Consider the following 24726-nt stretch of genomic DNA (forward strand, 5'->3'; position numbering starts at 1 on the left):
CCCATGGTGAAAATGATTCATGCTAGACATGGTCAGGACTTTGAGATTCAGGCATCATTTTCAATAAGGTATGGCATTATAAGGACTTCCCAAAAATCTGAGCCTAAGTTTTGTTGTACATGCACCGAAAAGCACCTGCACATCCAAACAAAACATTTGGTCCCAAGTTTGCAAATATTTCAACTTCACACAGTTGTACAGAAGAGGAGTGAAGTTGATGACCATGGAACAGAATTTGTGGTGGGCCTGAACATTTCAGTCTGTGCATTATTCAATTTGAGGAAATTTCGGTTCATTCAATACAGCACAAAGAACAATACAGCACAGGAACAGGCCCTTTGGCCCTCCAAGCCCGCGCCGCTCCCTGGTCCAAACTAGACCATTCTTTTGTATCCCTCCATTCCCACTCCATTCATGTGGCTATCTAGATAAGTCTTAAACGTTCCCAGTGTGTCCGCCTCCACCACCTTGCCCGGCAGCGCATTCCAGGCCCCCACCACCCTCTGTGTAAAATACGTCCTTCTGATATCCATGTTAAACCTCGCCCCCCTCACCTTGAACCTATGACCCCTCGTGAACGTCACCACTGACCTGGGAAAAAGCTTCCCACCGTTCACCCTATCTATGCCTTTCATAATTTTATACACCTCTATTAGGTCGCCCCTCATCCTCCGTCTTTCCAGTGAGAACAACCCCAGTTTACCCAATCTCTCCTCATAGCCCAATCCCTCCTCATAACTAAGCCCTTCCATACCAGGCAACATCCTGGTAAACCTCCTCTGCACTCTCTCTAAAGCCTCCACGTCCTTCTGGTAGTGTGGCGACCAGAACTGGGCGCAGTATTCCAAATGCGGCCGAACCAACGTTCTATACAACTGCAACATCAGACCCCAACTTTTATACTCTATGCCCCGTCCTATAAAGGCTAGCATGCCATATGCCTTATTCACTACCTTCTCCACCTGTGACGTCACCTTCAAGGATCTGTGGACTTACACACCCAGGTCCCTCTACGTATCTACACCCTTTATGGTTCTGCCATTTATCGTATAGCTCCCCCCTACGTTAGTTCTACCAAAATGCATCACTTCGCATGGGGGACAAGCGAACTGACAGTTTTGAAAAAGAAGAGGGATTTAAGATGTGGTGTTTGTGGTTTAAGGATTTGGCATATAAAGGGACTAAGAGTCATCCAGACTCCATGTTAGCTGTGTTCTCTTTCCACAGATGCTTGCACACCTGCTGAGATTTTCCAGCATTTTCTGTTTTTGTTTCAGATTTCAGATTTCGCAGTAATTTGTTTTTATCTAAGGGTTAAAGTGTGGTTGAATGTAGTACTGCCCAGACTATGATGTAAGAGAATACATACCCTATGGGTCAGTATAGTGTTGGACAGAGCCATGTGTAAAAGCAAGCATGGAGAACAGCTCCTAGCTTGGATCTTTACTGTCCCTCAGTATATAGTTTATAGTAATTGAAAAACACTTACCTTTGAATTACACAAGACTATGAATAAGACCTACTGAACTACACCCAACACATTCCAAGTGGCAGCAAATAGAACAACTCAAAACTTTGCACTAACTGCAGAAAAAAACAAAAATCCTGGAAAACCAAAGGATAAATCTGAGATGCATTCTGACCTGAAGAAAAGCTCAATAAGCAAAGGCACAGAAGGATATCACCAGAGAAAATCTCCAATGTAAGGCTTAGAAATCCAAAGATGTGCTGATTAGGTGGATTGGCCATGCTAAATTGCCTCTTAGTGTCAGGGGACTAGCTAGGGTAAATGCATGGGGTTATGGGGATTGGGCCTGGGTGGGATTGTCGATGCAGACTCGATGGACCGAATGGCCTCCTTCTGTACTGTAGGGATTCTATGAAGCTGAAGGCAGTATTATATTTCTCACTGCAATAGAAGACTTAATTGAATTCTGTGGAAACGCAGTTGCAACACCTGGAATGAGCAGAGTCATTTATGCATCACCGCAGGGGCTGAAAATCACAATTTCTGAAAAACACAAGTCCTGAAAAAAGTTAAATTACTACAGTGACCACATTGCCATTTAAGTCCCTGAGTTGGCACATGGACACGTGGTGGCAAAGCTTGCTCCAAAAAAAAGACAAGATAATCGCAACAGAGTAGGCAGCTTAAAAAACCCACCAAAAACTAGGATTCAATGCACTAAAGGGGAAAACCTCTAACCAGTTGATCCAGGCAACCATGCTTCAAGTGAAGGAAAATCTATGCTTTGAGCAAGCCACCCAGGTTGTCAGGCAATCTGAAATCCGTTTGCAGCATAGATCCATGTTAAGGAGAGAAAAAAAAAGTGTGGTACAAAGTAAATTCCACTGTCCAGTCAGTGAAACAACACAAAACAGGTTCAATCCAGACCAAGGGAAGCAATGCCCTAACTGATCAGTAGAGTGACCATGCCAGCACTGTGGAGCAAAGCGTCTCTAAAGGTGTGATAAATGTCTGGCAATTTCAGTCCAATTTTTCAATGTAACCAGTTAGGACACTTTGGAAAGCTGTCCAATGCCATTTGGAGCAATAAACCCTTCGAGTACAGAGCAGATGATGCAATCTCCAGGTAACATGACAATGTTACAAACAGTGCTGGAACAGAGTAGCAAACATTCACTGATGATAACACGCCACACAGCCTAATGCCAGCTGAGCTTATTACTAAGTCGCACCCTCACCACAGGAAGAGCCATCTTCCATCCCAGTGTGCATTACGGTGAGTTGCACTAAAAGAAAAGAGAAAAAACTATCGAGACATGTTCAGAGTTCATCCACCCTGTATAAAGAGCAGGTATACCAACCTCCATCTATCACTACAATTGGGGAATTGACAATTGCAAAATCACTCTCCCCTGGTGGGAACTTGCAGTCCTGACTGTCATGGTGGATTAATGATGCATCGCCATTCCTGCCATGGGTGGTGTTGGTCTGTGTTGGGGAGGGATGTTGGGCATTAGACGGGGAGGAGAGCAATGAAGAGATGTGCAGGTGTGTAGGCTAGCGGGGCCAAGGGAGGTTGCGGATGGTAGGGGAAAGAGTTAGATTTTGTAGCAGCTATGGATTGAGTTTGTTTACGGAGTGGGATGATGGGAAGGACTGTGTACGGGCATTGGGGGGTAGTTGTGCATGTGAGTATGGACAAAGTTTGCAGGGGGAATGGGTTCGGAGAAAGGGGCCGGGCTGTCAACTGATGAGTCCTAGGGGCACACTGAGGGAATAGTTGATAGAAATGGATGGTGAGTGTTAAAGGGGGAGCTGGTAGGATGAGCATTAGCAATCAAGGGTGAAGGGATGTTGGAGGGGATACGGAAATAAAAGTCAATTCTGGGGATCAGCAGAATGGGAGGATGGGCAGATCTACTGTCACAGGTGAGCTCCTCAGGAGCGTAGGGGATGTGGACATTTGCCTGTATAGTATGGAGGATGATTTGGGGGGGAGGAGTTCAAGGGTAACTGGAAAGGTCAAAGGTGACCCTGGTTATGGGAGGGTGTGGGACCCAGGGGGAGGTGTAACGGTATTGGACTGCAGTGCAAACGTAACATGAACCATAGTCACTCACAACTATCCAGCGTCATATGGTGGCGATCTCGAAATGCTGGATGTCAGTTGGCACATTGGGGGTGTGCAGAGCTGCAGGTCATTTCAGCTGGCAACTGAACAGGAACCCCAGCATGTAGTACTGACAACGCTAGGGTGTTGGAACAGATGAGTGTGAAACAGGAGGCTTCTTTGCACATGGCTCGCAAAGGTCCGGCAAATACCTATGCTTCCCAGCATACACGTATGATTCCAGGGGGCATGGTCAGGACTGTCCCCCAGGCGGTGACTTGAGTAAGAATCACAATGAAACCACATCAGACCCGATTAAAGTAAGAATGGTAAACTTATGAGCATAGAAGGAATAGCCACAAGGAGGCAGGGCATCTGCTGCTGATATCCCTTATGTCCCACCATCCTCCTCCTCCCCTCCTATAATATGAGTTCTCTGTGGCTGGGTCAGTGACCTGCAGTTGCTTCTGTACCTGTAGACTAGATAGACTGCAGTATGACTCGGGCCTTATTTGTGAACTCTTTATCATAGAATCCCTACAATGCAGAAGGAGGCAATTGGACCCATTGAGACTGCATCAGCTCTCTCTGACAGTGTACCTTATCCAGACCCTTTTCTCCCACCCTATCCTCGTAACACGACACATTTACTATGGCTAATCCATCTAACCTACACATCTTGGGACACTAAGGGGAAATTTAGCATGGCCAATCCTAACCTGCATGGACACACAGATGGTAGCCTGTCCACTGAAGCCTATATCCCAGTTCCCATTCTGAGGCGAGTTTGAGCAGTAGATAGTTCATTTACTATGGTGACATGGGTTAGGTCCATCATCCTTTTCCTGCATTGCAGGGCTGTCACTAGTGCAGTGGTTGCCAACGTTTTCAGTATTATAAGACAAACTATTGCATAGTGCACCTACTTTTTTTCAGCTGAATTGATTGCTCACAAATGTCACACTTACACGTTTACTATGGTTATGGTCTTAGTAGAGAGGTTTGCAACACACAATTGAAATTCAATGGATCAGCGCAAAATACTAATTTGAGTAAATAGCAGCACCATTTAACTCAACATTTCCTTCATAAATCTTGATTATTTACATATTACAGCTTTCATATGTAAATTCAAAAGTTACATTGGTTAAATTTACTCTCACTTTATAGAATCATTGAAACCCTACAGTGTAGAAGGAGGCCATTCGGTCCATCGAGTCCACATCGACAACAATCCCACCCAGGCCCCATCCCCGCAGCCCCATACATTTAGCCCGCCGATTCCTCTAACCTACACATCCCGGGACACTAAGGGGCAATTTAGAATGGCCAATGCATCTAACTCGCACATCTTTGGACAGTGGGAGGAAACCGGAGCACCTGGGGGAAACCCACGCAGACACGGGGAGATGTGCAAACTCCACACAGACAGTCACCCATGCCGGGAATCAAACCCAGGTCCCTGGAGCTGTGAGGCAGCAATGTTAACCACTGTGCTACCGTGCCACCCAATATGTTTAGAATGAACATCTGATTATTTCTCAGGGTGTTGGTATCGATTGAAATACTGACATTTATTGTCCATTCCCAATTGCACTCAGGAAGGTGGGAGTGGGTTTTTCTTGAACAGTGTGTAGCTCTTTTACACAAGTGGCTTCGTGGGCCATTTCAGACAGCTAAATGAATACATAATGAAGAGTTGCATTTGTATAGCGTCTTTCACAACTAATAGAAGTTTCAAAGCCAATGAAGAACTTTCTTTTTAAGGATGGTCGCTGTTGTAATGTTGGGAACACAGTAGCCAATTTCCACACAGTAAGGTTTGCTTTGTTAAAGATCTCCTAATTGCAGCATTGAAATAGTATTTCTGAATGAATTGATTTTTTTTCAAGTTTAAATCCTTGCTTTTTTTTTAGTGAATCTTCCAAATTCCCTCGGCAGTATCCTATGTTACTGATAAATCCATCTCGGTGATATCTTCTAAGTAAATCACTCCAACTAAAGGTCTTTAGTTTAAATCAGCTAATTTAATTTCTTCCTATTCAGACAATCAAAAATAGTGTCCTTGGCATTTTACAAATAAATATTCAGATCTAAATCATAAAACAAATGTGGAGAAAAGTACCCATCACTCCACCATCTCAGGAAGGAGAATCTTACACTGCATTATTCTTTGGAATTCATTGCCAGCCGAATACATGGGGTACTGTGGGAGGCGAGGGAAATACATGGGGTTACTGTGGGAGGCGAGGGAAGAGATTGCAGAGCCTCTGGCGATGATCTTTGCGTCGTCGATGGAGACGGGAGAGGTGCCGGAGGATTGGAGGATTGCGGATGTGGTTCCTATTTTCAAGAAGGGGAATAGGGATAGCCCAGGTAATTACCGACCAGTGAGTCTAACCTCAGTGGTTGGTAAACTGATGGAGAAGATCCTGAGGGACAGGATATATGAGCATTTAGAGAGGTTTAGTATGCTCAAGAATACTCAGCATGGCTTTGTCAAGGGCAGATCATGCCTTACGAGCCTGGTGGAGTTCTTCGAAAATGTGACTAAACACATTGACGAAGGGAAGGCGGTAAATGTGGATTATATGGATTTTAGCAAGGCGTTCGATAAGGTCCCCCATGCAAGGCTTCTAGAAAAAGTGAGAGGGCATGGGATCTAAGAGGCTGCTGCATGGTGGCTCCAGAACTGGCTTGTCCAAAGGAGGTATAGATGGGTCTTTTTCTAAATGGAGGTCGGTCACCAGTGGTGTGCCCCAGGGATCTGTTCTGGGACCCTTGCTGTTTGTCATTTTCATAAATGACCTGGATGAGGAAGCAGAGGGATGGGTTGGTAAGTTTGCCGACGACACGAAGGTTGGTGGGGTTGTGGATAGTCTGGAGGGATGTCAGAAGTTACAGAGGGACATAGATAGGATGCAAGACTGGGCGGACAAGTGGCAGATGGACTTCAACCCAGATAAATGCGTTGTGGTCCATTTTGGTAGGTCAAATGGGATGAAGGAGTACAATATAAAGGGAAAGACTCTCAGTACTGTAGAGGATCAGAAGGACCTTGGGGTCCGGGTCCATAGGACTCTGAAATCGGCCCCGCAGGTGGAGGAGGTGGTTAAGAAGGCGTATGGTGTGCTGGCCTTTATCAATCGAGGGATTGAGTTTAGGAGTCCGGGGATAATGATGCAGCTATATAAGACCCTCGTCAGACCCCACTTGGAGTACTGTGCTCAGTTCTGGTCGCCTCACTATAGGAAGGATGTGGAAAAGATTGAAAGGATGCAGAGGAGATTTACAAGGATGTTGCCTGGATTGGGTGGCATGCCTTATGAGGATAGGCTGAGGGAGCTCGGTCTTTTCTCCTTGGAGAGACAAAGGATGAGAGGAGACCTAATAGAGGTGTATAAGATGTTGAGAGGTATAGATCGGGTGGACTCTCGGAGGCTTTTTCCCAGGGTGGAAATGTCTGCTACGAGAGGACACAGGTTTAGGGTGCTGGGGGGTAGGTACAGGGCAGATGTTAGGGGTAAGTTTTTCACACAGAGGGTGGTGGGCGAGTGGAATCGGCTGCCGTCAGTGGTGGTGGAGGCGAACTCAATAGGGTCTTTTAAGAGACTCCTGGATGAGTACATGGAGCGTAATAGGATGGAGGGTTATAGGTAGGTCTAGAAGGTAGGGATGTGTTCGGCACAACTTGTGGGGCCGAAGGGCCTGTTTGTGCTGTAGTTTTTCTATGTTTCTATGAATCAATGAATTTCACCGTAAACTGAGTTATAACATGTTACCACTTGTTGAATAAACTCTAAAGAAAGCTCCCTGTTAATACTACATTCTCTAATGTGGATTACTTCCACTTTCACCATGTTAGCCACCACACAAATAAAATTAACCTTTAAAAATAACAATTGCAATGTTCCATATTTCAATAAAAACCAACACACAGGAGCAGTATCAGAAGGAACTCGTTACTGACACTTGCAATGAACCAAAGGATTTTTAATCATCCCATTCAATATCAATGGACATTTTACAACATATTTACCACAATGTAAGAAATATACACGTAAATACATTAGATCTATTAAATAATGAGCAAATCTATAACAGAAGACATCATGTCAACTGGAAATTAGAGTTAATATTTTATATTAGACTCATTCTAGTGGTGAAATACAATGTGCCAATCCACCATCTCCATTTTATGTTTCCAGTTTAAATGAGCAACAATATCTTTACACTTTCTGTTATCAACAATGCTGCAAACCATCTGTCGCTAGTGACTTGGAGTATTGTAAAAATGAATAATTAATTCCAGAAAATCCATCGAATTGAGTGGAAATCGTGCTTTCAATATATATATATATACTCTGCAGTAAACTGCACATGTATTCAACACATGAATTTAAATAAAATATCTAAAACATTTGAGTATAAACGTGTTAGGAAACGAAAGGTAGCTTAAAGGGATTTATATTTGTATGGGTAAACATTAGAAATAAGATACAGTTTTAGGTAGGTTTAATTTAATGTTTCTCTGCCTGGAAGGAACCTATAGTTAGATTATGCTGGACAAAGGTGTTCATATGTGTGGGGGTTGGTTTGAATTCCAACTGGGATTCTATTGTACTTAGAGAGGTTTATGGCGTGTAGAATAAATAGCTGTGGTGCTGCTTCGCAACAAGTAGCTGACTTCCCAGAGGGGAAAAAGATTTCTTTGTTCTTTAGTTTTTATCAGGAATCTAGAGCTGTTGTAGAAAAGACACCGGTGAGGGAACATCTTCCACAGTTCTGCTAAAAGCTAGAAAGAGACCAGCTCCTTCTGCTTTGCAGGTAGTCTTGAGGAAAGGTACGAGAACAAAGGACTGTTCAGTAAAAACAGAGTTTGGAATAGGGCTGAATCGCCAGAAAGACATGTGAAGTGATTTTTCAGGTTTGTGGGATTTTACTACAGCCTACGAAACACAAATTGAAATGATTGTGAGAATCAGTGGCAGTCAAGACAAAGAAATCCTGGAGTGGATTTGCTGTTAAAAGTGAAGCAGAAGCTTCATTTAAAAGGGCTATTTGTATAATTTGGATTGGATTTTCAGAATGCAAACCGCAAAGTGAAAGTATTACTACGAGAGAAGGTTTTAAAGCATGTTTTGGGAATGCAGTTTGGAAACTCTGATATGAAAATCATCTGAGGGATTCTGAGGAGAAATCCACAGAACTAACTTGGGTTCAGACAGGAGTGTGTATTTGCTTTCAGCCAATCTGTGTGCTTTAAAAAAGCATTTTGTGTGTTAATGAGACCATTGTAGATTCAAATGTACTGTGTCATCTGTGTTAATCTTAAAACCTGTGTGTATTTGCTCATCCAAGGAGGGAGTTAGGGAGTATTGTATTAGAACCATAGAATCCCTATAGTGCAGAAGGAGGCCATTTGGCCCATCAAGCCTGCACCGACAACAGGGGGGTGGGACCCAAAGCAGTAGGGAGACAGAAGGGAAGGTTGAGGACAGCACAGAAGTTAAAGAGTGCACATTGAATAGTAAAGGCAGTGTCAGTAATCCTAGTGCTAGACAGATCAGGCAAAAGCAGAGCAGAGAGCAAGGGATGTCCATATTAAACTGCATTTATTTCAATGCAAGAAGCCTGACGAACAAGGCAGATAACTCAGGGCATGGATGGGTATATGGGACTGGGATATTCTAGCTATGACTGAAATATGGCTAAGGGAGGGACAGGACTGGCAGCTCAATGTTCCAGGGTACAGATGCTATAGGAAAGATAGAACAGGAGGTAAGAGAGGAGGGGGGAGTTGCACTTTTGATTAGGGAAAACATCACGGCAGTACTGAGAGGGCATATATCTGAGGGTTCGCCCACTGAGTCTATATGGGTAGAACTGAGAAATAAGAAGGGGGAAATCACTTTGATAGGGTTGTACTATAGGCCCCCAAAGAATCAGCGGGAAATTGAGGAGCAAACAGTTAGCTCCAAGAAAAATACGGTGGTAATAGTAGGGGATTTTAGCTTTCTCAACATTGACTGGGATAGCCATAGTATTAGAGGGTTGGATGGAGAGAAATTTGTTGAATGTATTCAGGAGGAATTTCTCATTCAGTATGTGGATGGTCCGACTAAAGAGGGGGCAAAACGTGACCTCCTCTTGGGAAATAAGGAAGGGCAGGTGACAGAAGTGTTAGTGAGGGATCACTTTGGGACCAGTGACTATAATTCCATTAGTTTTAAGATAGCTATGGAGAATGATAGGTCTGGTCCAAAAGTTAAAATTCTAAATTGGGGCAAGGCCAATTTTGATGGTATCAGGCAGGAACTTTCAAAGGTTAATTGGGGGAGTCTATTGGCAGGCAAAGGGATGTCTGGTAAGTGGGAGACTTTCAAAAGTGTGTTAACTAGGGCTCGGTAAGCACATTCCTCTGAGAGTGAAGGGCAAGGCTGGCAGAAGTAGGGAACCCTGGATGACTCAAGATATTGAGGCCCTGGTCAAGAAGAAGGAAGGAAGCACATGACATGCTTAGACAGCTGGGATCAAGTGGATCCTTTGAAGAGTATAGAGGGTGTAGAAGTAGAGTTGAGAGAGAAGTCAGGAGGGCAAAAAGGGACAAAGAACAAAGAACAGTACAGCACAGGAAACAGGCCCTTCGGCCCTCCAAGCCTGTGCCGCTCCTTGGTCCAACTAGACCAATCGTTTGTATCCCTCCATTCCCAGGCTGCTCATGTGACTATCCAGGTAAGTCTTAAACGATGTCAGCGTGCCTGCCTCCACCACCCTACTTGGCAGCGCATTCCAGGCCCCCACCACCCTCTGTGTAAAAAACGACCCTTTGATATCTGAGTTATACTTCGCCCCTCTCACCTTGAGCCCGTGACCTCTCGTGATCGTCACCTCCGACCTGGGAAAAAGCTTCCCACTGTTCACCCTATCTATCCCCTTCATAATCTTGTACACCTCTATTAGATCTCCCCTCATTCTCCGTCTTTCCAGGGAGAACAACCCCAGTTTACCCAATCTCTCCTCATAGCTAAGACCCTCCATACCAGGCAACATCCTGGTAAACCTTCTCTGCACTCTCTCTAACGCCTCCACGTCCTTCTGGTAGTGCGGCGACCAGAACTGGATGCAGTACTCCAAATGTGGCCTAACCAGCGTTCTATGCAGCTGCATCATCAGACTCCAGCTTTTATACCCTATACCACGTCCTATAAAGGCAAGCATACCATATGCCTTCTTCACCACCTTCTCCACCTGTGTTGCCACCTTCAAGGATTTGTGGACTTGCACACCTAGGTCCCTCTGTGTTTCTATACTCCTGATGACTCTGCCATTTATTGTATAACTCCTCCCTACATTATTTCTTCCAAAATGCATCACTTCGCATTTATCCGGATTGAACTCCATCTGCCATCTCTCCGCCCAATTTTCCAGCCTATCCATATCCTGCTGTATTGCCCGACAATGCTCTTCGCTATCCGCAAGTCCAGCCATCTTCGTGTCATCCGCAAACTTGCTGATTACACCAGTTACACCTTCTTCCAAATCATTTATATATATCACAAATAGCAGAGGCCCCAGTACAGAGCCCTGCGGAACACCACTGGTCACAGACCTCCAGCCGGAAAAAGACCCTTCGACCACTACCCTCTGTCTCCTATGGCCAAGCCAGTTCTCCACCCATCGAGCCACTTCTCCTTGTATCCCATGAGCCTTAACCTTCTTAACCAACCTGCCATGTGGGACTTTGTCAAATGCCTTACTGAAATCCATATAGACGACATCCACGGCCCTTCCTTCATCAACCGTTTTTGTCACTTCCTCAAAAAACTCCACCAAATTTGTAAGGCACGACCTCCCTCTTACAAAACCATGCTGTCTGTCACTAATGAGATTGTTCCGTTCTAAATGCACATACATCCTGTCTCTAAGAATCCTCTCCAACAACTTCCCTACCACGGACGTCAAGCTCACCGGCCTATAATTTCCTGGGTTATCCCTGCTACCCTTCTTAAACAACGGGACCACATTCGCTATCCTCCAATCCTCAGGGACCTCACCCGTGTCCAAAGAAGCGACAAAGATTTCCGTCAGAGGCCCAGCAATTTCATCTCTCGTCTCCCTGAGCAGTCGAGGATAGATGCCATCAGGCCCTGGGGCTCTGTCAGTTTTAATGTTCCCTAAAAAACCTAACACTTCCTCTCTTGTAATGGAGATTTTCTCTAACGGGTCAACACCTCCCTCCGAGACACTCCCGGTTAACACGCCCCTCTCCTTCGTGAATACCGATGCAAAGTATTCATTTAGGATCTCCCCTATTCCCTTGGGTTCTAAGCATAATTCCCCTCCTTTGTCCCTGAGAGGTCCGATTTTCTCCCTGACAACTCTTTTGTTCCTAACGTATGAATAGAATGCCTTAGAATTCTCCTTAATCCTGCCTGCCAAGAACATTTCGTGACCTCTTTTTGCCCTTCTAACTCCCCATTTGAGTTCTTTCCTACTCTCTCTGTATTCCTCCAGAGCTCCATCTGTTTTCAGTTGCCTGGACTTAACGTATGCCTCCCTTTTCATTTTAATCAGATCCTCAATTTCCCTGGTTATCCACGGCTCTCGAATCCTACCTTTCCTATCTTTCCTTTTTACAGGCACATGCCTATCCTGCAGCCTTATCAATAGTTCCTTAAAAGACTCCCACATGCCAGACGCGGACTTACCCTCGAACATCCTCTCCCAATCAACATCCACCAATTCCTGCCTAATCCGGCTATAGTTAGCCTTCCCCCAATTTAGCACCCTGCCCGTAGGACAGCACTCATCCTTGTCCATTGCTATCCTAAAGTTAACAGAGTTGTGGTCACTATTTGCCACATGTTCCCCTACCGAAAGTTTGACGACCTGACCGGGCTCATTTCCCAGAACTAGGTCCAGTATAGCCCCCTCTCTAGTCGGGCTATCTACATACTGTTCCAAAGAACCTTCCAGTACGCATTTTACAAATTCCTCCCCGTCCGGACCCCCAGCTCTAAGCACTTTCCAGTCTGTGCCAGGGAAATTAAAGTCCCCCATTACAACAACCCTATTTTTTCTGCACCTATCCAGAATCTCCTGACATATCCTTTCCTCCACTTCCCGTGGGCTGTTGGGTGGTCTGTAGTACACCCCCAGCATAGTGACTGCACCCTTCCTGTTTCTGAGTTCCACCCACAGCGACTCAGTACATGACCCCTCTAAGTTGTCTACCCTCTGCACCGCGGTAATATGCTCCTTAACTAATATCGCTACTCCCCCACCTTTTTTAGCCCCTCCTCTGTCTCGCCTAAAACACTTATACCCCGGAATATTCAGCTGCCAGTCCTGTCCTTCTTTTAACCACGTTTCCGTCACCGCAACCACATCCAAATTCCGCATAAGCATTAAGGCTCTAAGTTCGTCTGTTTTACACAAGACACGAGATTGCTTTGGCAGAGAAGACAAAGGAGAATCCAAAAAGGTTCTATAGATACATAAAGGGCAAAAGAGTAACTAGGGAGAGAATAGGACCTCTCAAGGATCAACAAGGTAATCTGTGTGCGGATCCACAAGAGATGAGTGAGATCCTAAAGGAATATTTCTCATCAGTACTTAGGGGCCGATTTTACCAAATCGGGACTAAGTGCCGGGTCCGGTCGTCAGACGGATCCGCGCCCGGCAGCCGCGCTCCGGCGCGCCCATACGCCTTTTTCGGCGCCGGTTTATTGGGCGGGGCTTAGCGCTGTTGGAGTGGCCGGAGCTCCAACTGCACATGCGCGGTTCGGAACAGACCGCAGGCAGCGCGCCCGGGCGCGAAAGGCAAAGCAGCACAGACAGCAGAGAGGATGAAAGGAATTCCCTTTGGAGGATAATGTCCACGTTATAATCACAGGAACAAAAAACCTGACAGTCCAAAATCTGGGATAATATTACAGGACAGGGATGGGGGGATATACATTTTGAAATATTATCCCAGACTCACCTGAAGAAGGGGCTTGGAGCTCCGAAAGCTTGTGTGGCTTTTGCTACCAAATAAACCTGTTGGACTTTAACCTGGTGTTGATGACAGAAGACAGAGGGTGCTTGTAAAAGGTTGTTTTTCAAACTGGAGACCTGTGACCAGCAGTGTGCCTCAGGGATCAGTGTTGGGTCCACTGTTATTTGTCATTAATATTAATGATTTGGATGAGAATTTAGCAAGCATGTTAGTAAGTTTGCAGATGACACCAAGGTTGGTGGCATAGTGGACAGTGAAGAAGGTTATTTTGGATTGCAACAGGATCTTGATTAATTGGTCGAGACTTCCCAGTCAAAGGATACAGTGTCCCAGTATCTATAACACCCAAAGCCCTCTGAATACCAACACTGCAGTTTACTTATCACCACCTTATCAAGGGCAATTGGAGACAGGCAATCAACACTGGTCTTGCCAGTAATGTCCACATCTCACGAACAAATAAAAATTGCAACTATAAAAACTTCCAGCTTCAGATCTACAACACAGTCTGTTGATTTAAAATCTGAGTGACTACACATTTTGTTTGTCCCCAGCAAGTGGGAGGGTGGATCTCAACTCCGTCCTTATTCAGGAGTTAATCACTGGGTCTGTCAATCAAACCGATTAACCCCCCCCTCCTCTTACAGGGGTATATAGAATCATACATTGTAGAAGGAGGCCATTCGGCCCACCAAGTCTGCACTGACCACAAGCCCACCCAGGCCCATCCCCACAACCCCATGCACTCACCATAGCTAGTCCCTCCGACACGAAGGGGCAACCCAGCATAGCCAATCTAGCCAACCCGCACATCTTTGGACTGTGGGAGGAAACCAGAGCATCCGGAGGAAATCCATGCAGACACGGGGAGCATCCAGGGGGGCTTCTTGAAACCGTATGTAGATAGTCAAACTAGGGAACGGGCCATACTGGACCTGGTATTGGGAAATGAGGCCGGCCGACGTGGTCGACATTTCAGTCGGGGAGTAGGTCGGGAACAGTGACCACAATTCAGTAAGCTTTAAGGTACTGATGGATAAAAATAAGTGTAGTCCTCAAGTTAAGGTGCTAAATTAGGGGACGGCTAATTACAACAATATTAGGCAGGAACTGAAGAATGTAGATTAGGGGCAGATGTTTGAGGGCAAATCAACATCTGGCATGTGGGAGGCTTTCAAGTGTAAGTTGATAGGGATTCAGGACCGGCACATTCCTGTAAGGATGAAGGATAAGTATGGCAAGTTTTGGGAACCTTGAATAACGAGAGATATTGTGAGCCTAGTCAAAGAGAAAAAGGAAGCATTTGTCAAGGTGAGGACAGGACGCTGGGAACACTTGAAGCAAGTGTGGAATATATGGAAAGTAAAAATAAACTTAAGCAAGGAGTAAGGAGGGCTAAAAGGAGTCACGAAAAATCATTGGATTAAGGAAAATCCCAAGGCCTTTTATACATATATAAAGAGCAAGAAGGTTGGGCCACTCAAGGACAAGGGAGGGAATCCATGCATGGAGCCAGAGGAAATGGGCAAGGTAATAAATGAGTATTTTACATCAGTATTCACCAAAGAGAAAGACTTGGGGGATGATGAGTCTGGGAAAGGGTGTGTAGATAGTTTGAGTCATGTTGAGATCAAAAAGGAGGAGGTATTGGGGTTCTTGAGCAACATTAAGGTAGACAAGTCCCCAGGGCCTGATGGGATATATCCCAGAATACTGAGAGAAGCAAGGGAGGAAATTGCTGGGGCCTTGAGAGAAATCTTTGTATCCTCATTGGCTACAGGGGAGGTACAGTAAGAAGTCTAACAACACCAGGTTGGACCTGTTGGACTTTAACCTGGTTTTAGAACATAGAACATAGAACATTACAGCGCAGTACAGGCCCTTCGGCCCTCGATGTTGCGCCGACCAGCGGTACCAATCTAAAGCCCCTCTAATCTACACTATTCCAATATCATCCATATGTTTATCCAATAACCACTTGAACGCTCTCAACGTTGACGAGTCCACCACTGCTGCAGGCAGGGCATTCCACACCCTTACTACTCTCTGAGTAAAGAACCTACCTCTAACATCTGTCCTATATCTCTCACCCCTCAATTTAAAGCTATGTCCCCTCGTGCTAGTCAACACCATCCAAGGAAAAAGGCTCTCATTATCCACCCTATCTAATCCTCTGATCATCTTGTATGCCTCTATTAAGTCACCTCTTAACCTTCTTCTCTCTAACGAAAACAACCTCAAGCCCCTCAGCCTTTCCTCATACGATTTTCCCACCATACCAGGCAACATCCTGGTAAATCTCCTCTGCACCCTTTCCAACACTACCACATCTTTCCTATAATACGGCGACCAAACTGTACGCAATACTCCAAATGCGGCCGCACCAGAGTTTTGTACAGTTGCAGCATGACCTCCTGGATCCGAAACTCAATCCCTCTACCAATAAAAGCTAACACATCGTACGCCTTCTTACTGGGAAGTTAGACTTCTTACTGTGTTTACACCAGTCCAACGCTGGCATCTCCACATCATGACTACAGGGGAGGTCCCAGAGGGGTAGAGAATATCCAATGTTGTTTTTTTGTTTAAGAAGGGTAGCAAAAATAATGTAGGTAATTACAGGCTGGTGAGCCTTACGTCAGTTGTAGGGAAATTATTGGAGAGGATTCTTTGAGACAGGATTTGCTTCCACTTGGAAATAAGTGGACGCATTAGCGAGAGGCAACATAGTTTTATGAAGGAGGGGTCATGTCTCACTAACTTGATTGAGTTTTTCGAGGAAGTGACGAAGATGATTGATGAGGGTAGGGCAGTGGATGTTGTCTACATGGACTTCACTAAGGCTTTTGACAAGGTCCCTCATGGCAGACTGGTGCAGAAGATGAAGTCACATGGGATCAGAGGTGAGCTGGCAGGGTGGATGCAGAACTGGCTTGGTCATAGAAGACAGAGGGTAACAATGGAAGGGTATGTTTCTGAATGGAGGGCTGTGACAAGTGGCGTTCCTCACGGATCAGTGCTGGAACCTTTGCTATTTGTAATATATATATATATAAATGATTTGGAGGAAAATGTAACTAGTTTGATTAGTAAATTTGCAGACGATACAAAGTTTGGTGGAATTGCAGATAGCGATGAGGACCATTGAGAGGATACAGCAGGATATAGAAGTTGGAGACTTGGACAGATGGAGTTTAATCTGGACAAATGTGAGGTAATGCATTTTGGAAGGTCTTATACAGATAGGAAATATACAGTAAATGGCAGAACCTTTAAGAGTATTGATAGGCAGAGAGATCTGTGTGTATAGGTACACAGTTCACTGAAAGTGGCAACACAGGTGGAGAAGGTAGTCAAGAAGGCATACGACATGATTGCCTTCATCGGCTGGAGCATTGAGTTTAAAAATTGGCAAGTCATTTTGAAGCTTTATAGAACCTTAGTTAGGCTGCACTTGGAATATAGTGTTCAATTCTGGTCGCCACACTACCAGAAGGATGTGGAGGCTTTGGAGAGGGTACAGAAAAGATTTATCAGGATGTTGCCTGATATGGAGGGCATTAGCTATGAGGAGAGGTTGGAGAAACTTGGTTTGTTCTCACTGGAACGACGGAGGTTGAGGGGTGACCTGATAGAAGTCTACAAGATTATGAAGGGCATGGACAGAGTGGATAGTCAGAAGCTTTTTCCTAGGGTGGAAGAGTTAGTTTCCAGGGGGCATAGGTTTAAGGTGCAAGGGGCAAGGTTTAAAGGAGATGTACGAGGCAAGTTTTTTACACAGAGGGTGATGGGTGCCTGGAACTCGCTGCTGGGGGAGGTCGTGGAAGCAGATACGATAGTGACTTTTAAGGGGCGTTTGGACAAATACATGAATAGGATGGGAATGGAGAGATATAGTCCCCGGAAGGGTAGGCGGGTTTTAGTTCAGTCGGGCAGCATGGTCGATGCAGGCTTGGAGGGTCGAAGGGCCTGTTTCTGTGCTGTAATTTTCTTTGTTTTTTTTTGGTCCAGTCGGCTGACAAATGGCAGATAGAGTTTAATTTAGATAAATGCAAGGTGATGCATTTTGGTAGATTGAACCAGGGCAGGACTTCCTCAGTTAATGCCAGGGCGTTGGGGAGAGTAATAGAACAAAGAGATCTAGGGGTACACGTTCATAGCTCATTGAAAGCTGAGTCGCAGGCGTACAGGGTGGTGAAGAAGGCATTCGGCATGCTTGGTTTCATTGGTCAGAACATTGAATACAGGAGTTGGGATGTCTTGTTGAAGTTGTACAAGACATTGGTAAGGCCACACTTGGAATACTGTGTACAGTTCTGGTCACCCTATTATAGAAAGGATATTATTAAACTAGAAAGAGTGCAGAAGAGATTTACTAGGATGCTATCGGGACTTGATGGTTTGAGTTATAAGGAGAGGCTGGATAGACTGGGACTTTTTTCTCTGGAGCATAGGAGGCTTTGGGGTGATCTTATAGAGGTCTATTAAAAAAAATGAGGGGCATAGATCAGCTAGATAGTCAATATATTTTCCCAAAGGTAGGGGAGTCTAAAACTAGAAGGCATAGGTTTAAGGTGAGCGGGGAGAGATACAGAAAGGTCCAGAGGGGCAATTATTTCACACAGCGTTTAGACAGTTACATGAGTAAAATGACTATTGAGGGATATGGGCCAAATGCGGGTAATTGGGACTAGCTTAGGCGTTTAAAAAAAGGGGCGGCGTGGACAATTTGGGCCGAAGGCCTTGTTTCCATGCTGTAAACCTCTTATGACAACATTTCCATCCAGGCCCTATCTCCGTAACCCCACGTCTTTACCCTACTGATCATATAACCAATCAACCTAACCCACATATCTGTGCTCTGTGGGATGAAACCGGAGCACCTGGAGGAAACCCACGCAGACACAGGAAGAATGTGCAAACTCCACACAGACAGAAAGGGCCCAATGCGTGGGAAAACAGGAGGTATTTACGCCCGTCTTTTGGGCGAGCTTAGTAAAATGAATTTCTGGCACTTTGAGCAGCACAGAGTCCGTCAGGTGATTTATGCCAGTTTGGGGGGGGAGAGTCTAATCTCGCTTGAGAGGCCAGCATCAGACTGCTGAGGGGCACTAATGTGCTTGCGCCAATCTCCCAGCACACTGAAAGATCGTTGAGAGCTGGCCCCACCACCAGCCCCCACCCCCAAGGCAGAGTCCACTTCATTCCCTTCCCCTCCTACCTTCGCCCTCCCCCCTCTCCTCAGTCTGGCTCTGCCCCCTCAGGCCCTGCCCCCTTGGTACTGTGCTGTGCTGGCTGGGCACTCCAGTGCCCCAAGGACCAACCCCCTGTCCCCGAACTTCTGGGGAGCTTCAATCCCCTCTGGTCCCACCAGCGAGGCTGTCACGCTTGGACACCGTTGCTGGGGACCATATGTGATCCCTACAGGTGTGGACCTCCATTGGCGGGCTCAGAAACTTTCGCGAGCCTGGAAGATTGCGTCCTGGGCTCTAAATAGATGCAAATAACATTTGCATAGTGCGATGACGTAAAAAAAAAATGACCCGGGAAGATCATGACCGCTGGATGCCAGTCGTGATCCCTGCTTTTGGCTACGCACTGACATTTCCCGTCCCACTGCCCTACTCGATCAGTGTAGCGGTTTGTGAAAATCGCGCCCATTGCCTTTTGAGCCAGGGTTGCATTCTGGGATCTTCCCATCCAGTTATAACATCAACTGGGATCGTAACAGATGGATTTATCTGTTACAAAATTTATATGTTCATTTATTCACTTTTTGAACAGAAGATGGGTATATTCATAATATTTAACAAGATATTGATAGAGTGCTTCATTATAAAGTGTTTCTGGATGTTAATTGACAGCATAATTTCCTCCTGAAGGTTAATTATCGGGAATCTGTTCACAACCAGTGAAGTGTTCAATTAAACTCTCTGGACAAACAGGAATGGGCCTTTCATGAAATTAACAGGAACACACAGGCCTGGATCAACTAGAAGCAAATCACATGGGACGTACTCCTGTAAACTTCTTTAAATTATAAAATCTGCCCCTATAATAATAAAATCCATTCTCCCCGTTTCTCCTTGCCCGGGAGGAAATAAAACCTCGGTAGACACAAACTCACATGGACCCATTGAGTGCAGCCTTTGATTGAGACAGAGGAAACAACACGCCACACACACTGCTCTCATAATGGTACCGGCCTTTCCGGGCGCGAGGCTGATTTAAGTAGTCATGTGGTAATTTAAATGTTATTAGTGAGAACATAAGAAATAGGAGCAGGAGTAGGCCATCTAGCCCCTCAAGCCTGCTCCGCCATTCAATAAGATCATGGCTGATCTGATAGTGGGTTCAGTTCCACTTACCCGCCCGCTCCCTATAACCCTTAATTCCCTTAATGGTTAAAAATCTATCTATCTGTGACTTAAACACATTTAACGAGGTAGCCTCTACTGCTTCTTTGGGCAGAGAATTCTAAAGATTCACTACCCTCTGGGAGAAGAAGTTCCTCCTCAACTGTGTTCTAAATTGACTCCCCCGTATTTTGAGGCTATGCCCCCTAGTTCTTGTTTCCATTGTAAGTGGAAATAACCTCGCTGCTTCTACCCTGTCTAGCCCCTTCATTATCTTATATGTCTCTATAAGATCTCCCCATAACCTTCAAAACTCCAATGAGTACAGGCCCATTCGTGAGTCTCAGACGCATAGTGAGCCTCGGACGCAATCGTCCGGGCTCACCTACCTTAACCTCACCAGTGGAGGTCTTCACCAGTGGGGACCTGCCATGATGGCCTCGCCGGTGAGACCGGAGGCCATTGAGATCCCTCGGGTGGATGGGGGCAGGGACAGGCAGTGCCAGCCTGACACCGTGGCACTACCTACCAGGCACCAGGAGTGCAAAGGGGACAAGGCATGCGGCCCATTAAGGGTGTGGGGCCATGACTGGGAGTCCGGGGGGTGGTGAGGAGCTCTGTGGGGAGGGAACTCTGCACTGGGTATTGGCTGGGGTAGCGACTTGGTCAGGGATGGTGATTGGCCAGGGTGTGGGGGTTTGGGGGCAATGAGCAGCTGGCGGGGGAAGCGATATTAGGGGGTGATGTCCAGAGGAAGTAACAGACTTGTACACAGTGCACTGGGAGATCCGGGTGTCTGCGCAATGGTACCCCCACAGCTTTGTAGCTGGCTTTACAGCGTGAATAGGCTCAGTCTACTCCCCCTGCTGGTGAGAATTACACTTTGCCTTGTTTATTTTTCTAAGTACTGTACGACTGTGTTGGGGAGCTCACCTAAAAAATGGGTACGATTCTCTCCTTCAGCACACTGGCTGAAAACAGTTGTTCTAGTGTGTGCTGTTCGCACTCTGGTGACTGCCATACAGGGTTGGTGAGTCAGATGGGCCTCCTCCTTCCATTCCTGGGGTACAGGAAGTCCCTCCTCTCCTCTAGTGCATTGAGCAGTGCCTCCAGATGTGGGTCACTAAATCAGGGTGCCAATGCAGCTTGCTGTCTCCAGGTCATTTCTAAACCTTTTAAGTATGGCGCCAGGATATAATGTGACACCCTGCCCACTGTACCATGTGGAACACCAGGAAACCATTAGCTGCATAATTGCTAAGTCCAGCATCACATGATTCATCATGCTTTCCTGTTCAGTTCTGCAGAGAGGAAAATATTCCCACTTCCTAACCCACCACAGGACTGGGGGGCCCAGGGCAGAAAATCCTGGCCATTGTTTTGTTTTAAACTTTTCAGCATTTGCAAATTTGCAGAAAAAAAACAACATTTAAAAAAAAGGATCAAGTAGTGCAACAGTTAAGATATAACTAAAATATACCTGGCCTGGGTTTGAACTGTCATCAATTGAAAGGAATGCTCAACAGACTTGTTTGCTGATCAATGCCTATTTCAGCCTAGTGTGTACCATGCAGTATGTGGTCAGTCCTCATGTTTCTTGTACTACTTTTGAAGCCTAAAAGGGTCGATGAGGAATTTTCAAGATTCTTCTCCCGACTTAACCTGATTTTTAAAATTATTTTGTATCTCCTCCCAGGAGATGACTCCGAGTAGTTGGGGTGTATCAGTATTGTAATTTATAAGGCATCACAACTATATGGAACAGGCCAATAGTTTTTGTCCGCTCAATATTTAGTTGAAAGAAATTTCTATTCATTCAGCAGTGGATATTAGACAATGTGACAATTTAGGGACAATGTTGAAAATGGTGGTGACAAGGTATTGTTCAGCCAGAGTGAGACAGAGAGGAGAGATTTATTGCAGGAGTGCTGGGGTAAGAGATCTACTTTTAAAATACTTTTAATTTAAAAATAATACTTTTAGTTTAACTTACTTTTTCGCAGGTGTTTTTTTAAAAAAGAACTTTGAACTCTAACCCGGAAGTAGGCCGCTGGGTGTTTTGGGAAGGTCTAATTTTTCTTCAGCGCGCAGGAGGTATATAAGTAGGCCGCACTATTCAGCGGGCAGCGTCATGAGCAGAGTGAGAGCTAAAGGGCTTTGGCTCATCGGGCTTGGGCAGAAACGGGCGAGGCAAGGTAGGATTACTTCTTATTTTGTAATAACTTAAACTAGGTAATTGTGATGGAGGGTCATGCGATGTGTTGTTTCTGCATGATGTGGGAGCTGGTGGACCCCACTGTGGTTCCCAGTGAGCATGTCTGCAGTAAGTGTTGGTTGCTTGAGGAACTCCGGCTCGGGGTTGATGAGCTGGAGTCTGAGCTTCAGACACTGCGACATATCAGGGAGGGGGAGAGTTACCTGGACACTGTGTTTCAGGAGGCAGTAACACCCCTTAGACTAACTAATTCATAGAATCATAGAATCACTACAGTACAGAAAGAGGCCATTTGGCCCATCGAGTCTGCACCGACCACAGTCCCACCCAGGCCCTACCCCCATATCCCTACATATTTATCCTCTAACCTGCGCATCTCAGGACACTAAGGTCAATTTTTAGCATGGCCAATCAACCTAACCCGCACATCTTTGGACTGTGGGAGGAAACCGGAGCACCCGGAGGAAACCCACGCAGACACAAGGAGAATGTGCAAACTCCACACAGACAGTGACCCAAGCCGGGAATCGAACCCAGGTCCCTGGAGATGTGAAGCAGCAGTGCTAACCACTGTGCTACCGTGCAGCCGGGGGTCAGGGACAAGAGAGTGTGGCTGCGAGTGAGGTAGGAATTGGGATCCAGAAGGTAGAGTTGCAAGAGCCTCAGTCCCTGAATCTGTACAACAGGTTTGAAATTCTTGCTCCCAGTGTGGACGGGAATGGCGACTGCAAGGAGGACGAGCAAACTGCCCACGGCACCTTGGTACAGGGAGCTGTTCAGGTGGAGGAAGAAAAAAGAAATGTAGTGGTAATTGGGGTAGTGTAGATAGGGGTATTGACACTGTCCTTTGTGACCAGGATCGAGATTCCTGAAGGTTGTGTTGCCTGCCTGGTGCTCGGGTCCAGGATATCTCATCTGGGCTGCAGAGGAACTTGGAGTGGGAGGGTAACAATCCAGTTGTAGTGGTCCACGTAGGTGCCAACGATATAGGCATCTGATCGAAGACAGAGGGTGGTGGTGGATGTAAAATTTTCGGACTGGAGGCGGGTTGTTGGTGGAGTGCCACAGGGATCAGTGCTTGGTCCTCTGCTCTTTGTGATTTTTATTAATGACTTAGAGGAGGGGGCTGAAGGGTGGATCAGTAAATTTGCTGATGACACCAAGATTGGTGGAGTAGTGGATGAGGTGGAGGGCTGTTGTAGGCTGCAAAGAGACATAGATAGGATGCAAAGCTGGGCTGAGAAATGGCAAATGGAGTTTAACCCTGATAAATGTGAGGTGATTCATTTTGGTAGGACTAATTTAAATGTGAATTACAGGGTCAAAGGTAGGGTTCTGAAGACTGTGGAGGAACAGAGAGATCTTGGGGTCCATATCCACAGATCTCTAAAGGTTGCCACTCAAGTGGATAGAGCTGTGAAGAAGGCCTATAGTGTGTTAGCTTTTATTAACAGGGGGTTGGAGTTTAAGAGCCGTGGGGTTATGCTGCAACTGTACAGGACATTGGTGAGACCACATTTGGAATATTGTGTGCAGTTCGGGTCACCTCACTATAAGAAGGATGTGGAAGCGCTGGAAAGAGTGCAGAGGAGATTTACCAGGATGCTGCCTGGTTTGGAGGGTAGGTCTTATGAGGAAAGGTTGAGGGAGCTAGGGCTGTTCTCTCTGGAGCGGAGGAGGCTGAGGGGAGACTTAATAGAGGTTTATAAAATGATGAAGGGGATAGATAGAGTGAACGTTCAAAGACTATTTCCTCGGGTGGATGGAGCTATTACAAGGGGGCATAACTATAGGGTTCATGGTGGGAGATATAGGAAGGATATCAGAGGTAGGTTCTTTACGCAGAGAGTGGTTGGGGTGTGGAATGGACTGCCTGCAGTGAAAGTGGAGTCAGACACTTTAGGAACATTTGAGCGGTTATTGGATAGGCACATGGAGCACACCAGGATGATAGGGAGTGGGATAGCTTGATCTTGGTTTCAGATAAAGCTCGGCACAACATCGTGGGCCGAAGGGCCTGTTCTGTGCTGTACTGTTCTATGTTCTAGAACAGGAACAGAGGTTCTGCAGAGGGAGTATGAAAAGCTAGGAACCAAATTAAAAAGCAGAACCAACAAGGTGGTAATCTCTGGATTACTACCTGAGCCACAAGCGAATTGGCGCCGGGTCAATAAGATTAAGGAGGTAAATGCGTGGCTCAAAGATTGGTGTTGGAGGAATGGGTTTGAATTCATGGGACATTGGCACTAGTATTAGGGAAGATGGGACCTGTTCAGATGGGATGGTCTTCGTCTGAATCGTGCTGGGACCAGAGTCCTGGTGAATCGTATAACCAGGGCTGTAAATAGGGCTTTAAACTAAATAGTGGGGGGGGGGGGGTTCAGGGGTATGGGGGGGGGGGGTTCAGGGGTATGGGGGGGGTTCAGGGGTATGGGGGGGGGTTCAGGGGTATGGGGGGGGGTTCAGGGGTATGGGGGGGGTTCAGGGGTATGGGGGTGGTTCAGGGGTATGTGGAATTACAAAATCAAAGGTAAAGCAGAGGGCATGAGTGAGGGTCAATGATGAGGACATTCA

At 46.0% G+C, this 24726-nt stretch overlaps 1 protein-coding gene across 2 annotated transcripts in view; it reads left to right on the plus strand.

Annotated features, from left to right (window-relative positions):
* The window catches only part of ttc39b (tetratricopeptide repeat domain 39B), a 209936-nt gene that overhangs the window by 51974 nt on the left and 133236 nt on the right, over positions 1-24726 (plus strand). The gene's annotated exons all lie outside the window — the stretch shown is intronic.

The sequence above is a fragment of the Mustelus asterias genome, chromosome 6, assembly GCF_964213995.1.
Source record: "Mustelus asterias chromosome 6, sMusAst1.hap1.1, whole genome shotgun sequence".
Taxonomy (NCBI): Eukaryota; Metazoa; Chordata; class Chondrichthyes; order Carcharhiniformes; family Triakidae; genus Mustelus; species Mustelus asterias.